Raw genomic sequence first — 18315 nt, 5'->3', positions numbered from 1 at the left:
TCCACCTCCTGGCTATTGTAAATAGAGCTGCAATGAACATTTTGGTACATGACTCTTTTTGAATTATGGTTTTCTCAGGGTATATGCCCAGTAGTGTTGGTAGGTTCTTAATAGAACTTCAGCATGATAGCTTGGTACATGGTTCTTTAGGAGAACATGTTTGCCCAACTTACTTTAATAGAAAATTCATTTCACAGGACCATTTAATAAAGTACACTTTGCTTAATATGGACATGAATAAGCCTAATGGATACTATGTGCTCCTCATGGATTCCTCTCAGGGCCAACCCACTCATCCCCAGCTGCTGAAAATATTGGGGCTGAATGCTTCCAGCTGTGCTACTACCACTGGGCTATTGCCCTCAGCTCCAGGGAACTGCCTCCCAGAGGCTGACCTGTAGCCAATGACGGGCTGATGACAAATATAAAGGCTCCTCCCTCTTCTCTCAATTTGAGACAAATCTGGAGGGCCATCCCAGTTCCAGAACCTCCAGCTAAGAACTCAGCTGCATCCACAAAGCAGGTCAGCTTCTCTCTGTCCTATCCTGTCTTCCCCATTTCCTACTTCTTACAGGTATGTCGCTCCCAGATCACGGCCCAATAAAATTTCTCTGCACAATTCTCCATTGCCATGTCTGCTGCTCGGGAACCCAATCTAAGACAACAAGCATTATTTTCAGCAGATATGTAAAGGCTCCATGAACTTTTGACCCACTTACTTCCACGTGACCAAAAGTACGTTTCCCTTCCAGTGGAACTGAAACTTTTGATTCCGAAGTTACTGACTCTCAGTCTATGTTCCAAGGATCTGAGAACCCCCTCCTTGTGAATACATCTCTTTTTTTCTGAAAATCTTTCTCAAATTTTTCAGTCTATACAATTCATTTGAGAAAAAACCATGTGTAGCATGTGCCACCATTTCTAACGTGGCATTGAACTTTTATCTAAATTCAAAATCACGTCTCTCTCACATACTCAGGTCATCAGTAGCAGAGCTCAATTTCAGGTCCATTTTGTCTGACTTCAACATCAACCCTCTTTCTACTGTATCTTACCCTAAAACTAAGAGCAAATCTGTGAATGGAAAAGGAAACCAAATGCCGTTCTCTTAATTTCAACAAATTGTGGTATGTTGAAATACATCTAGTGTGAACTACCAGCTTTTTAAGAAAAATGGTCCTTCCTTTCAACAAATCTGACATGTAACATGTTTGCATACATACATACACGCACATATGCATATACACGCACGTATGCGTGCACACACACAATCATCTTTAACAGCTGAAAGGAATCCAGAGTTATTCTAGCCAACCCCCTCAGTGTTACAGTAGAAGAAACTGAGGTCCAGAGTGAAGGACTGATTTGCCTCAGGTCCCATAGGCAGTGGGAGAATTCAGTTGGATCTCTAATTTTCAAAAACTAAACTTCAAGTAATTCATCTGTCATTCAGACTCACGGTAGGGGACAGGAAGAGAGATTATTAGCTTTATCCTGCCAAAAAAAAAAAAAAGTCATTCGTGTATGAACTTACAACAGATTTGTTTTAGATTGCCAGATGTCTCAATTGATTTGTAAAAATTCGATTAAGCCCACCTTTGCAGAGATATAGCACATGCATAAAAGCTAAGAATACATGTAAACTGGACTGTATAAATAACTACCTTTCAGTCTCAGCTCACACCAGTGAGCATTATGATTTAATAAATCATCAGTAAGAGACTCAAGCAACCATCCAGCAGTCTAAATATCTACAATTCTAAGAAACATTTAGTAATGGAATGTGGACTGAAACAAAACACACACAGATGGGCAACACTTTAACAATTTCATCAGAAAATGGTTGTTATAAACATATTTTTCTGTGCTCATCCTTTTACAGATTCAATCAGCACTACCTTCACAGAAATCATGCACAGAGATGCCATGGCAACCACCACATTCTGCACAGACACACACACGAAATCAACATGCTTAAATTACTATAACTCACGCCCACTTAAGTCTATTAGATTTCGATTCTAGATATAAAAACAGCAAGTCATTTTTTTCTTTTTACCAACTAGAAGCCCTGTTATTAATGTTTTAGGTGATATAAACAATGTGATAACAGAAAGTGCAAAAGTAAAACCCCAAAGGGAGGTATAAATAGTTCAGTTCAGCACAAGAGCCAATGACCATCAACTGATTCTTTTGGCTTTTTGCTGTAAGTGAACCTCATCTTAGTCCTGGGCTACTCAAATGAGGCCTTTATTAGCGATAAAATAGAATTGGTAGATTAATACTTTTCTACTGAAAAAGTAAATGACTGCTTAAAATTTTCAATCTTTTCTTCCATTTAAAATAATATGGTTTTGAAAACCAATTCCAGAAGACAAATGTCTTGATTTGAGTAATTGTTGGAAAGTCATGTTCCCAAGGTAACCTTAGGTTTCTTTCTTGAGCACCTGAGAGACATGGATATAGAGTGAGTCTAAGACAACATCTGTATCATGTCAGTCATTTAAATAGAGTGAAAAGCTCTAGACACTATGATAGGGACAAGGGCTACCAACCACAACAAAAAAAGAAACATAGTTTATGGTAGTGTTTTGCCAAGCTACAACTCTATTTAAACTAACCAGTTACATTAGAATTACCCTTGATCTTCATTAAAAATGCTGATTCCTGAGTCTCACTCCAGTTCCACTGTATCAGAATCTAAGGTGTTCTACTACTTATGAAGCAAGTGGTCCTTTGGAAAAACACCAAAGGAGTGAGCCCCGGTGGGAAGCATTAGAGGACCCATCAATCCCTAGAAGCCAACGTGAATTTACAAAGGAGTGCAATCTGGACATCCTCTAAGCTAATATGCTGCTGCTGAGGCTTTGTTCAATGGCTCCTGGTGGGGAAGTGGGATGGGCATGGAAGTGCTTCTTGAAGACTACAGACAATAATCAGGGAGGGTAAGCAGAGGCAGGAGATACACAACAGCCACTCAGGAGGCACACTTGTGCTTTTACTTGCTCACTACCTGATTGTGTATCACCTGGCTCAAGTGGCTTATCAATAGTAACCATACAATGAAGGCAACATCAATAATTATAATCCATTTTTATTGTAACTCATTACAGTTTACAGCACATATTAGTACATATTTTATAATGCACATGGAAATGGGCATGAAATGGCTAACGAGCGAAGTCACAGAAAGGAGAGAGTTTTATGTTTACCTGTTGTACTTGACCATTAAGTTCCATGAGATCTCGAGGTCACTACCTCCTATAACAGCACTTGATGCATGTGAAGAGCTCAAGAAGTTTCTGCTGAATGATTAATAAAGAGATGAACAGTGTAGGAGATAACTAAAGAGAAAATAAACTGGGAAGGAATAAGGGGAATACACTTTTTTAATGATAACTTAGTCGTTTGTCTCTAAGTCAATCACCTAAATAAAATGCAGCATATGACAACAGTGGAGATGGGTGGGGGAATTCCTGGGCAGCTCAAAGAGGGTTTGATAAACACTTCTTTAAATGGAGCCACAGCTCCCGGAGTTGGTGTGTTTACGCGGAGTTGTTCAGTAACAAATAGGAAAAGAATGAGCTAGAGTTGTAGAAATTCAGTTGCTGACCCTTTAAATTCAAACACTGGGCCCCTGCAGTTGGAAAAATTGCCATAAAGAAGTAAGTCCAATGTAAGCTGTCATGACTCAGCCTAGGACATTAAAGAGTGTAGGGATATTTCTTTTGGCCACTGATACCTAAAGGAGAGGTGTTTGTTTTCAACACCAGCATCAAGCGCTGATTATATCTGCAATTAGTGTAGTTTTGGGTGTGTGGGGGTGTGTGTGTGAAAGATAATCTATAGTACTATTGACTAATCCATTTCTGGTCATTCTAAAACCTTGCTTCCACTGTTGTTGAAAGTATATCTGTGGACCAAACTGGGGAGGTTCTGGTGTGCAGAGTTCACAGGATGTTTGAGCAGTACGCTTCCCACCTTCCTGCCACTGACACGCAGAGACCCAAAAGGGCACACAACACTTACATGGTTATCTTTTTTTGAACGTCATAAGAGCTCTGTAAGATTAACTCATGTAGGCTTAAGTATTTTCATTTTATAAAAGAGGAAACTGAAAAACAAAAATACAGGAAGTTCATGAGACTAATACAAACCAGAGCAGGAACTTAATCCTAGGCCTTCTGATTCAAAACTCACTTTTTATGTTGAATTGGGTAATAGAATAAGATTAACTATTTTAATATAGAATTATGTATTTTTTTCCAAATAAGTTCTTTAAAATGTCATGCTATAATTTTATGCCTGTAGTTTGGCAGAGATTCACCATGAAAAGTCTAAATAAAGTTCCATTCTACAATTCTTTGTAAAGAAATGTGAAGTCAGAGATGAACACCAACTACCGTAAGTTCAGATTCTGTACGTTTTGATGGTTAAGAAAAGGCAGACAGAAATGTTGGAAGTTCCCACATAGGACTTTTATTTGTAAAGGAAAATTATGTCAATGAAGAACTCAAAATAATTCCTCTTTTCATTGGAAAAACTTGGCAAAGAGTACCTTAACCAAGTGACCAAAGTTAAGCTCTCACATAATGAGACAAATTGATATCAGATGCCTCCTCATAGGCTGTCCTGAGAAGGATACAACGTCTTCTGTGACATTCTGTCCAAAAATGCATAACCTGAATTTTATCATGAAGAAAGATAAGCCAGCCCACACTACAAAATAACTGGTGTGTACTGTCAAAGAAAAAAATGTTCATGACACTTTTTTTAACCTTTTTTTTTTTTTTTTTTGTGGTACGCAGGCCTCTCACTGCTGTGGCCTCTCCCGTTGCGGATCACAGGCTCCGGACGTGCAGGCTCAGCGGCCATGGCTCACGGGCCCAGCCGCTCTGCGGCATGTGGGATCTTCCCAGACCGGGGCATGAACCCGTGTCCCCTGCATCGGCAGGCGGACTCTCAACCACTGCGCCACCAGGGAAGCCCCATGACACTTTTAAAGATGGTAAGTCAGCCTTTATTCAGGACCTTAGCAATAGACTTAGACACCACTGCAGTGGGATTTTGCAGAGGGTAGAGAAAGTTTGGGTTCCATTTTGAGTACATCATGGGCAAGTGAGAATTTATAGCCAAGGAGCAGGGTGAGGATCAGTAGATGGAAAACTGCTAAGAGGAAACTGATCTCACGGGATTCTTGCAGAAGACAAGATAGGGTCATCAGACATCACCTGGAGAATGGTGAGGGATGAGGAACCTGATCCAATACAGAAGGTGGGGGATTCTTGCTAAACTGACTTTGCAGGGTTCTTGCTAAAAGTGTATGTTATAAGGAAGGCCACAGACAGGCCTGGAAGAAGGCTCAGGAGCCAGACTAGAGTTGTTCAAGAAAAGAATCTTTGTCGGTACTCTTCTAATGGGTCAAGGCAATGAAAGAGGAAAAAAAAAAATAAAAGAAGTCTTACAAGTGTTCCAGATTTTTAAAAGATTTAGGAACTGTTCCAGGTTAAGGAAACATGACAACTTAATGCAACAAGAGATTGGGCTGGCTCTTGGACTAGGGGAAAATAAAAGGACTTTAATGGGACAATTGGTGAAATTTGAATGAGGTCTCTAACATTAATACAATACTACCATCTAATCTAATTTATTGATTTTTATAAAGATACTCTGTTATGTAAGATGTTAAGATCTGGGGAAGCTAGATGAGAGGTACATGAAAATTCATTATATTAATTTTGCATCATTTTTTAGGTCTGAAATTTTCTCAAAACGAGAAGTTTAAATTTTAAAAAATTTGTTAAGAAGGTAGGTGTCAGTTAAGTGTTCTTACCAAAATTTAAAAAAAATTTAATGTAAAAGATAAGTACCTTAGTGCCGAAAGGGCTCTTACTGATAAATCCATTAAATATTAAAGCTGTGAGAAGCAGCATAACTTATCCAAGGTTACAAAGACCTTGAATTTTAGTCTCTAAACACTGGTGTTCTCTCTTTTTTTTTTTTTTGCTGTACGCGGGCCTCTCACTGCTGTGGCCCCTCCCGCCGTGGAGCACAGGCTCCGGACGCGCAGGCTCAGCGGCCATGGCTCACCGGTCCAGCCACTCCGCGGCATGTGGGATCCTCCCGGACCAGGGTACCAACCCGTGTCCCCTTCACCGGCAGGCGGACTCTCAACCACTGCGCCACCAGGGAAGCCCTGGTGTTCTCTCTTTGATACCACATCCTACTTCACCCTCAGTTCTCTAAAAACTTGAAGTCATTTGCATAAGCCAGCTCTTCCCACTTCACATCTTTTTCAGAGACAAGGGATGATGGTAATAGCAGCATATGTCTACCATGTACTAGAAGAAAGAGATCAACACTTTGCACTGAAAAGCACATGTTAATACCAGTTTAAGGAAGAAGACCCTAAGAAATGGTTATGTGTGGAAGCATCCAGATCACAATTATATATTGAAGAACCCAGATTACAATTCAAAACAATCCAAAAACAATGAAAATCCACAGAGTAAACTGCAAATTCATAGTAAGTGAGGGGATTACAACAGAAGAATATTTAGTAATCACAGACGGTGGCTTAAATCAGTGGTCTTTAAACATTGTTTGCTCCTTTTTCCATGAAAAAGTTTTTAGGAGAAACTTGTGCATCTATAATTTGACATCTAAAATTTCACCATTACCTCATGCCTGTTAGAATGGCCATTATCAAAAAAGCAAGAAATAGCAAGTGTTGATGAGGATGTGGAGAAATGGGAACCCTCCTGCACTGTTGGTGGAATGTAAATTGGTGGAGCCACTATGGAAAACAGTGCGGAGACTCCTCAAAAAATAAGAACAGAACTACGATATGATCCAACTATCCTACTTCTGGGTATTTATCTGAAGAATACAAAAACACTAATTTGAAAAGATATATGCACCCCTATATTCATTCCAATAGTCAAGATATGGAAACAACCTAAATGTCCATCATTGGATGAATGGATAAAGAAGATGTGGTATATGTATACAATGGAATATTACTCAGCCATAAGAAAAGATGAAATTTTGCCATTTACAGCAACATGAATGGACCTTGAGGGTGTTATGTTAAGTGAAATAAATTAGATGAAGAAAAACAAATACCATGATTTCATTCATATGTGGAATTAAAAAATAAAAATAAATGAACAAACCAAAGAAAAACAAACATGTAGATACACAGAACAGAGTAGTGGTTACCAGAGGGTAAGGAGTCAAGGGGAGGGCAAAATGGGTAGAGTCAACTACATGGTGATGGACAGAGACTAAACTTGTGGTGGTGAGCACACTGTAGTGTGTACAGAAGTATAAACATAATGTACACATGAAACATATAATGTTATAAACCAATGTTCCCTAAATAAATAACATTTCCTCTTTAGTTTGTAACTAATTGTAAAAGGTATAATTTTTGGCAAATTACAAATAATGACACTTTTAAATTAAACTATTAGATTACTCTGTAAAATTTATCCAAAGTAATCCAAACACAACAGCAAGTTGAGAACCACCACCATTCATTTAATAAATAAAAGCATACTCTTCCAGTCTAAAATTTCACATCGTTCTTTATTCCCTTTAAAGTATTTTCATTTCAATTCTCCCACAGAATTTTACCCTAAGAAAAGACGTTTTGTGCTTGAGAGACTTTAATGATCACTGAATCATACTTTAGTGTAACAAATTGAAAGGTAAATTATTTTTAAACACAGAGTGACCAGAAGGCTTTAAATACTAAAAATTATTTCTGCATTGAGTTATGATTATAAATATTATAGGGCTCAATTTTTCAAAACACAAATAATTATTAACACAATAACTATTATTGGTAATAATCTCTTAATTAAATGGATGAGGCTAGAGCTTTCCCCTATACAGTTCATAATCCAAGATGAATACTACACGTTACCATTACTCCAAATAGAATAATAGTAAGATGGGGTACAGATCTAATTCCATTCCTAGTTTTTATTTTCTATAGATTTAAGCTCAGGGAAAAATTGTTCATCTAAACGAATGAATGGGAATGGAAGGAGTTTGATTTTATCAGGTATTTAATTCTCCAGCTCTTTCCCTATAGTCGCCAAAAATATCACATAGCGATCACACAAAAACTACTTTTAATGATCCATAAGACGACTAGTCAATTAGATATTTCTGCAATATTATTGAATTGAAAACATCTGTCTTACAAAAGAAAAATTTTACCTAGGCATTAAAGTCATTCACTTTTCAACAATGCCACCAACTATCCAACCTGTCTCTTGGTTTTGGTGTAGAGTAAGAATTTCACTCCATGGCCATAGAAAATATCTAGATGGTTGAGAGCCAGGATTTTTTTGTAAGGTGAGAGAACGCATGCTGTGAAAGGAAGTGGGATTCTTCAAAACCAGGCTCATTCTCTCTCACATCAATTTGTGGGAAAAACAGAAATAACATGTGAAGCTTGAGGATCTGGAAAATGATTCCCTTAAAAGTGTCCATTTCCTCAGATACCCCTCGGAAAATGCCATGTATCCCAGGAATCTGCACGCCCCTGGATTATTCTAGATTATTGCAGACATGAGAAATTTTCACCAAGAAAATGCATAGAATTTAAGCCACATGGAGGAAGATTCTGATAACATTTCATTGTATTAAATATATCTCCTCAAATTATGGAACACTTCCCAAAATATCTTTAAAGTAAAGCTCATCCTTAGAGTTATTCCATAAAAAGTAATTTCAAATGGTCCATCACATTTGGAAAATGTTGCATTATATGTTCCCCTGGGAAAGATTACAATCCATATTTACCATACTTGAGGTCCTGAAAATTCCTACAGTAAAGAATACAGTTTACCTTTATTTAATTCAGATTTTTACAAATATATTTGCCTATGTACCTCTCTTTGGTTAGTACCTTTCCAAACACATTTTCAGAATTGCTGTTATGATTTTATTGAATGTAGAAGTTATATTTTTCCCAGTGAAATCCCATGGACAGTGGCCCTTGGTAGATGCTTAATAAATATTTGTTAACTGATTTACTGATTCATATGCAGAGGAAATTAGGTTGACAAGAGAGGTAAACTAAATAGAAACATTAGCAGGAATCGTATCATAAAGGAAACCTTTAAACAAAACCCCTCCATCTTGTCAAATAGAAGCAAATTTAATACTGTAAACAAGAACCAAAAATATTGCCCATGGAGTCTTCTAAAGCTCATACGACTGTTTGCCACCGGGGAGCCCTGGCTCTGAGGGAGAAGGACATGATGTAAGAGCTCTCAATGTGCAGTCACTGCTACAAGATCACAGAGGATTAAGCCTCCTGACAGCAGTGACAGACACATAATCCCTGTCATCATAAGCATTCACTGGAAGATCCTTAACATGGGGAAAAAAGTTATTGCTTTTTATCCTCATCCCACTACTGGGCATATACCCTGAGAGAACCATTAATTCAAAAAGAGTCATGTACCACAATGTTCACTGCAGCTCTATTTACAATAGCCAGGACATGGAAGCATCCTAAGTGTCCATCGACAGATGAATGGATAAAGAAGATGTGGCACATATATACAATGGAATATTACTCAGCCATAAAAAGAAACGAAATTGAGTTATTTGTAGTGAGGTGGATAGACCTAGAGTCTGTCATACAGAGTGAAGTAAATCAGAAAGAGAAAAACAAATACCGTATGCTAACACATATATATGGAATCTAAAAAAAAAAAAAAAAAAAGGTTCTGAAGAACCTAGGGGCAGGACAGGTGAATAAAGATGCAGATGTAGAGAACGGACTTGAGGACACAGGGAGGGGGAAGGGTAAGCTGGGACGAAGTGAGAGAGTGGCATGGATGTATATACACTACCAAATGTAAAATAGAAAGCTAGTGGGAAGCAGCTGCATAGCACAGGGAGATCAGCTCGGTGCTTTGTGTCCACCTAGAGGAATGGGATAGGGAGGGTGGGAGGGAGACTCAAGAGGGAGGAGATATGGGGAAAGGTGTATATGTATAGCTGATTCACTTTGTTATAAAGCAGAAACTAACACACCACTGTAAAGCAATTATACTCCAATAAAGATGTTTAAAAAAAAGTATAAAAAGAAAAAAGAAGAAGAGTACTTCAACATTTCCTTGCCATAGATGCAAGAAAATAACGTCCCAGTAAATATTTGCTTTAACTGATTTGCTTGCCTAACTAGTTCTAACAGCTGCATTTAGAATACTACCTTTAGGCAAAACAAAAGAACACTTCTGGGGAAAAAAACTGATCCCATCTGCATAAGAAAGTAATAAGGAGCCCAAAGACTGGTTATCCTGCAGTAGAGAAACAAGGTCAATTTTTATAGTATTTGACAGTCCATTATATCTTCAAAGAAAAAGTGCCACATATTCCAAAGTTCACTATCACAAGTTGTTGCAGCCAAACAGAAGGATTTTAGGGATTAAGAAAATTACATTAAAAAAAAAAATTTTTTTTTTTAAATTTATTTTTGGCTATGTTGGGTCTTTGTTGCTGTGCACGGGCTTTCTCTAGTTGCAGCGAGTGGGGACTACTATTCGTTAAAGTGTGCGGGTTCTAGGCGCATGGGCTTCAGTAGTCGTGGCACAGGGCTCAGTAGTTGTGGCTCGCGGGTTCTAGAGCACAGGCTCAGTACTTGTGACTCGCGGGTTCTAGAGCACAGGCTCAGTAGTTGTGGTGCATGGGCTTAGTTGCTCCACGGCATGTGGGATCTTCCCAGACCAGGGTTCGAACCCGTGTCCCCTTCATTGGCAGGTGGATTCTTAATCACTGTGCCACCAGGGGAGCCCCTATTTTTTAAATTTAAATATCAGTTTGGGCATATTTTTATTGCTCATATCAAAAATCTTATGCAACTAGGAGAAAAGATTTTAGTAATAGCAATAATGGACAATTATATAATCAAACTTAACAGAGAAAAGTATTCTTTTAGTTCTCAGGGGATAAAGAATAAGTTTAATTAATACAGTAAATGTTATTCTCCCTCACCTCTCTCTAGCGGGGTGACAAGAGAAAAGACAGAATTAGGTCAACCCCTCAATGACAGGCCTACAACAAGTGACAAAGTGAAATAAGCTTATTTTACAAAGGGAGTAAGTGTGATTTTTCTGAGGTTGTTTTCACAATTATTTGATGGCTCTCTATTGCTATATTACTAATTCCCCTTCCGATGCCTAAAATTCTTTTTGTGTGATATTTGTAAATTATAAATGAAGGACGAACAGCAATTGAGGGTTTCATTTTTCAATACCTGTTAGCATCAGGTCAAATGCTTTCACATAGGTATTCCAAGGAAAATGTTCTCCCTCTGCTGTTTTTATTTATCACACTATCTCAGGGCATTTCAAAGCAATATCCCAAGCCTTGGTTAATGTTGTGTTCACATCACTTTAAACCCGCACAGTCTGATATTAAATAACCAATACAGAATAAATGATCAGTTATAAGACCCATGTTGTCCAGGACTTATTCTAATTCTTATTCATCTAAATTCTCTTATTACATATGGCATGAAGGAGAAAAGACTCATAATTACATAATGGACTTTCAGGTGCACACAAGATGCTCCCTAAGGATTCATAAGTCCTCATTCAAAGGAACACACCAGAAGGGGCTTGCTTCTGTGTTGTTCTTAAAGTGTCTCCAAAGCAAACAGATCTTCATAAAGAATAGAATTCAATGGACAAAGGACACTGTCACCTGGCCAAACATAACATCATGTGCCTAGCAAGAAGTTAATGCCATTTACACTAAGAGTACCAAGAATACAGCGCCATAACATTGTAGTGTTATGTTGAACCATATTAAATGTTTTTAGAGATCAGAAATGGTGAAACTTCAATAACATCAAGTACTTCAATCTAATAACTGAGAAAAGCAAATTCTGTAAAAGCAAGGATTTGCCAATGCCTATTTAGTAATACTTTTGGGAGAACATGCATTGATTCTATACTACTATACTTTTAGAAACATTTTAATTTTTTTCTATTTTAGAAATTAATGTACTTTCCACATAAAAGTTTAAAATCTAGGCTCCGGGGTGGGGTGACCTGGATCCTATTGTAATGTCATCTCCACTATAAGATATGAACCTGACTCAAGAGCTTTGCTGTCCAGGGGATGGAGAAGGGTCAGGTGACTTGGATCCTATCCTAATGTCATCTCTATACTTACTGAGTATATGATCTCAGTTAAGTGACTAGACTTCTCTACTTCGATTTCTTTTCACCTAAAAAAAAAATGCAGGCAATAAAATTATCTCCTTCTTAATGTTGTTTTAAGGACGATGTAAGATGATACATATAAAGTACATACATATACGTGTAGCTCAATCAGCTCTTTGAATCAGTGGAGCTTCCATCTTTGGTCGCCCACTTCCTGGTTGTTCTTTCCTACCCAGTCTGGACCTAAGAGTTGATTGTATGAACCACTCTCTCATTAGCATACTCAATGCCATTATTATATTATTATCCACCCAATAAATCCTTAATGTTGGGTCACTGTTAAAATCCATCCACATTCTTGGCTTCTAAGACTCTGTACCTGAGCACTGAAGAAAATCACAGTCAGACATGTAGACACTATCAAAAATTATTGTCTCAAACATCATCTGAGACCTCAAATATACCTGATGGTATTTGTCTTCTCAGCCAATTCATATCATCTTCAGCAACTGTTTCAAATTATCTCCTCATTCCTTATGGCTTGCTCAGGCGTTGCCTTCTCCGAAGAGCTTTCTCTGACCTTTCCATGAGGTGCTTTGAAAGTATGTTTGCATCACGGCTAGTGCATATTTGCTCATGATGCCTAACTAGCTCATAGATAATACTTGTTGTATGGATGAATGAATTGGTATTCCGGGTCTGCTCTCCTATTGCACCTCTCCATCTCCTGGATGACAAAGCTCTTGAGTCAGATTCATATATTATCCACCTTCACATCCCTACCACCGCCTCCACGGTGCATACTGGATGCTGAACCATTTTTCTTGACTGAATTTATCAGTAAATTGAAATATTCAGTTCATCCACTCAGCAATTATTTATTAAGTGCCGATTATGTATCTCTACTATTCTGGGTACTAGAAATACAAAGATTAAAAGGTCTTCCCCTTATGGAGTATGCTAAGTGGGCAGGAGAGATGTAAACATACATTTGCTGTATATAATGTAATAATCACTCTGGGGAAAGTATGTACAAACTACTATAGAAACACAGAGGACAAAGCATCTCAAGTGTTGGAATCAGCTAGAGATTCTTCTCAGAAGATGCAGTGTTTGGGCTGATGCTTCAAGTACCTCCCTTTCTTGTGATTATCTGCTACAAAACAGACTTCATAGTCCTTGTCTTCTGAATTAACCTACTCTACTAGCAGGGTTCTTTGTGAGACAAAGCTCACAGAACAGGCATGAACTGATTTGAGTCCTTTGTCCTCAGGAGGGCAAAGTACCTTAATTGACAGTTCTATGAAAATTGCATGCAATGTATGAGAAGAGTTCCCAAAGTAAAATGATATCTGTTATCAGCAGAGAGACGAATGGATACTGGGAATGCAAAGTAACCAAATAATGAAAAACTCTCCAATGGATGTGACTGGCTTGGTTCTCAAGTCAGCTATGTTTCCTAACATAAATGTTAAAAATGTGCTTCCTGGTAATATCCATTTAGAATCTTTCAGTTGTAAGAGAAACCTGACACTTGGTGGCTTCAACAAATAGGAGTGTGTTTTTCTCACTAAACAAGAATTCTGGAGGTACCAGTCCAGGACTGATACAGTAACCGCTTGCATCTTAGGGCAGTTGATCTTACAGTGTGGGCCAAGGGCTGCTGGTGCCAGTCCATTAGTTGGTTTTTACTCATATGTGAAAATGCTATAGACAGATTTATGTGCCCCCAGTACTCATATACCAAAGCCCTAAACACAATGTGACTGTATTTGGAGACAGACCTTTGAAAAGGTAATTAAGGTTAAACAAGGTCATAAGGGTGGGGCCCGAATCCAGTATGACTTCTGTCTTTATGAAAAGATGAAGAGACACCAGGGATATAGAGAGAAAAAGTCACAGCAAGGACACAGCAAGAAGATGGCCATCTGTAAGCCAAGGAAGAGGCCTTAGGAGAAACCCAATCTGCCATCACCTTGATCATGGACTTCCAGCCTCCAGAACTGTGAGGAAATAAATTTCTGCTTGTTTAAGCCACCCAGGCTGTGGTGTTTTGTTATGGCAACCCTAGCAAATGAATATAGATAAGCACAGAAAATCAGAGTAAGCATTTAGAAACTCGGATAACAATTTGACAGAATTACTTTATGCCTGTTGAATATAATGATAAAGTATTTGTACGTGTATTTTTCAAGTCTTTTTCATTTCATTTTTCTATTTATTCATTTTACTGTATTTTAATCAATCCACAATGACTGGAAATAGTTTTTAATGATATTGATCACAGATAGTTTGAGAGGCACCACCTTAAAGAACCCAGGCTCTTCATATATTTCTTTTGGCTATTGTTTTTAGATGAGCAATCTCATGGTCACAAGATAGCTGCTGTATCGTAAGGATATGATATATGTATCATATCCTCATCCCAAGCAGAAATAAGGAAGACAGACAAGGATGAAAGGCAATAGGGGTGCCTAATGAATCTGTTCTTTTTCATCAAAAAAGCAAAAACTTCCTAGAAAACATGTGCTAGAGACTTCTGCTTACATCTGTTAGCCAGAACTGTGACAATGGCTATCCTTACTGAAATAGTGGCTAGGGAGAAGGGGGTTAAAGATGGTGGGTGAGTCAGCTAACCAACAGTGAATGCCAAACTGGTTTTAGATAAACGTCTTGAGAGTTTAGTTAATATAAATCAGTCTCCTAGATCCAGTCCATTATAGATATATGATAGATAGGAAGTAAAGAAGGAAGGAAGGGAGTGAGGGAGGGAGAAGATGGATCACACTAACCTAAAGAAATTCCACCAAGACAAGACTCAACTGGGAGGCTATGGACATAGCAACCTGACAGCCTTTCTTTTCAATTCACCAAACCAGCATTGATTCAGTCTACATACACACACACACACACACGCACACACACACCTGATATATATATATATATATATATGTCAGTGTACTCATGGGAGTGCTTTTGTGTAAATTGCCTCACTTAATATAGGTGACAATTCTTAGCTGCACCAGGAACAAATCTTAAGAAAAAAAATTTAGGTCGTTGGGCTTCCCTGGTGGCGCAGTGGTTGAGAGTCCGCCTGCTGATACAGAGGACACGGGTTCGTGCCCCGGTCCGGGAAGATCCCACATGCCGTTGAGCAGCTGGGCCCGTGAGCCATGGCTGCTGAGCCTGCATGTCCAGAGCCTGTGCTCCGCAGCGGGAGAGGCCATAACAGTAAGAGGGCCGTGTACCGCAAAAAAAAAAAAAAAATTTAGGTCATTGATTGAAAGCACCCACTTCCCAGAACCATTCCATCCAAGAGTCTTCATATTAATTGAGATCCTTCAGTATCTAGGCATTGGTTCAGCACTCTCTATCTTTAAAGCTTTTGGTCCGGCATCACATTGTTATTGCCTCTATTTAATAGATAAGAGAATACATACAGAAAATTCAAGAACTAAACCAACATTAACCAATCACAGATCCAGTACTTAGTATACAGGTCTCCTGAATTACATACCTCACTGCCTCCCAACTTTCCATAATAGGACCAATCTTCAGAATTCAAAATGGGGCCCATTGATGTCCCAAAGAAATTCTCTACTCCAGTTCTACAACAAAGATGTATCTTTGTTTCCTGCTCACCACTAAGTAGTTACCTCCCTCCAGGATATTCAAACGCTAAACTATTTTCAAGTCAGATTTTTTTTCACTCAAGTTAAGCATTATGTTAAGTATTATTCTTTGTGTTTTCATTCTTTCTTTCATTCGATAAATGGAGACACAGCAAAAAGCAGACAGAAATGGAATTTACTAGGAAATCAACATTTACATTAACGATTAACAAACACAATTGCAAAATAATTACAAAAGAGACGTTCAGAGTGCTTTTTGTCCAGGCTGGGCTCTGTCTTAATTCTCTCTGCTATTTCATCAATTATTATGTTACTTTCTTCTGCCAACAAACATTATAATAAAAAACATGTGAGGGGCTTCCCTGGTGGCGCAGTGGTTGAGAGTCCACCTGCCGAAGCAGGGGACACGGGTTAGTGCCCCGGTCCGGGAAGATCCCACATGCCGTGGAGCGGCTGGGCCCGTGAGCCATGGCCGCTGAGCCTGCGCATCCGGAGCCTGTGCTCCGCAACAGGAGAGGCCACAGCAGTGAGAGGCCCGCGTACCGCAAAAGAAAGAAAGAAAGAAACAAACAAAAAAACATGTGAGGATGGGAACACCACCGTTCATGAAAACAACACAGAAAAAGTGAGGCTGCATTTATTTCAGAATCTCCCCACCAGTTACTCTGGGCCCTATATGGCATTCCCCTGTAGCCTTCTTCTAAGTAAAAGCGTACCTTAAAGTGTACAGCATCAAAGTGGTAGACTTCCTTGCTTTTGACTCATTTTTGAATGGACTCAATTACCATTTAGGTGATGTAATACTCTCACAGCTACACACCGTTTTATGTCTCTTTCAAATGCTGTTCTCACATCAAAAATCCACTCTATTATGCCAATAACTGCTGTGATTATTATACAGAATTGAGATGTGTTCATTTCATTTGCCCCTTCATATATCTCTATATGGAAAGGAAAACAAAATAAATCAGGACGGTACCAGATATGCTAGAAAATAATCCATGGACTGAGAGAAAATAAGACATGTATCAGATTCTCCCGTGTAACAGAAAGAGCTCTGAACAGCACGTATGAGTCCCACCTGAACAACTTTCTCAGCTGTGGACCAATAATTATCTGGGCCTCAACTTTCTCACATATTTAGCACTTAGGTGAACTTTATGATCTCTAAGACCCCTTAAACTCTATGGTTTATAAAAGAAGTTAGAACTTGGAAGCGCACTGTTTCAATTCAGACATATTTTTGTGTGCTTTTTTGTTGTTGGCCCCCAAATACTGTAAATTGGTTGTAAACATTTAAAAACCGGGAGACTTAATATGTGTTTCTGGTTTCTCATGGAGAAAAATCAAAATATCCAGTAACGTTAAGCTCATATTTCTGACACTTGACTCCTTCAGATGGGACCTGCACTCTCCAGATTATCGGAGTTCCCATTGCTCCATATTGCCTCACGGCCTGTGTCATTTCTTCCCCTACCATCATTTGGTTTTAAAATCCCAACTGTCAGGCCCTTTATTTTCAGTGCCTTCTGCATGGAAAATCACACCTCCAGATATTCACCTAATCCTACTTTATTTTCATCTTAATGCTTATCAGTACCTGAAATTGTATTTTTTTGTTTGTTCATGTTTTCATTGTTTGTACCGCTACTAGAACAAAAGCTTTTAGAAGGATGAGACTTTGTCTTGTACAGCAGGGTATCTGCAGGACATAAAATGATGTCTCGTATGAGATAGGTATCAAATAACCATCTATTCATTGATTTGTTATTGACAATAAATCCCTGTCCTTCCAGAATTTCTAATCTTCTGTCTGCAAAGTAAAGGGCTTTCAGGAACCACTTTATTATGGGAAAGCTCAAAATACAATCCATCACTATGAATATATTTTAAAATAAATGGTATCGCCTTTCTCTCAATTATGAAAGAGACCCATGATCACTGGAGAATAATTAGAAAATACAGAAATAAAAATCACTCATAATCTCATTTAACTGAGATAAATATTTCAAAATGATGATGACTTTCCATTCTGGTATTTTTTTCAGGAATTATGTGATTATACTATACGTTCATACATTTTTTTACATACTCTTGAAGGGAACCAGTCCTTTCCTCTCCTGCAGCAACTCATACAATAAGAAATCTCCCCAAATCTCCAGATTCTCAGACAAGCATTGGGGAGAAGTAGCTCCTGCCTCTTCTATGCACACACTCCATGGGAGGAGAGGGATTCATCTGATTGCTGACATAATGAGAGTCTGACATTTGTCCTTTCCTGTTTCTCCATGAGGCAGGATTCATGTACTTAAAGATTGTTGTTGAGAAGTGAGTCCTCACCCTTGGCCCTCAGACTCGACAGAGCCCTAGGTAGCATGGTCTAACATTGGGGTCTAAGTAAGGAGCTCCTCTCCATACTCATCACCCCCATTAAGTCTCAAAGTCAAGAGTTATAGGATGTTAGAGGAGGCTCCCGCTAAAGTTCA

The sequence above is a fragment of the Phocoena phocoena genome, chromosome 5, assembly GCF_963924675.1.
Source record: "Phocoena phocoena chromosome 5, mPhoPho1.1, whole genome shotgun sequence".
Classification (NCBI taxonomy): domain Eukaryota; kingdom Metazoa; phylum Chordata; class Mammalia; order Artiodactyla; family Phocoenidae; genus Phocoena; species Phocoena phocoena.
The sequence above is the reverse complement of the archived record's forward strand: the minus strand, read 5'-3'. Positions refer to the sequence as shown.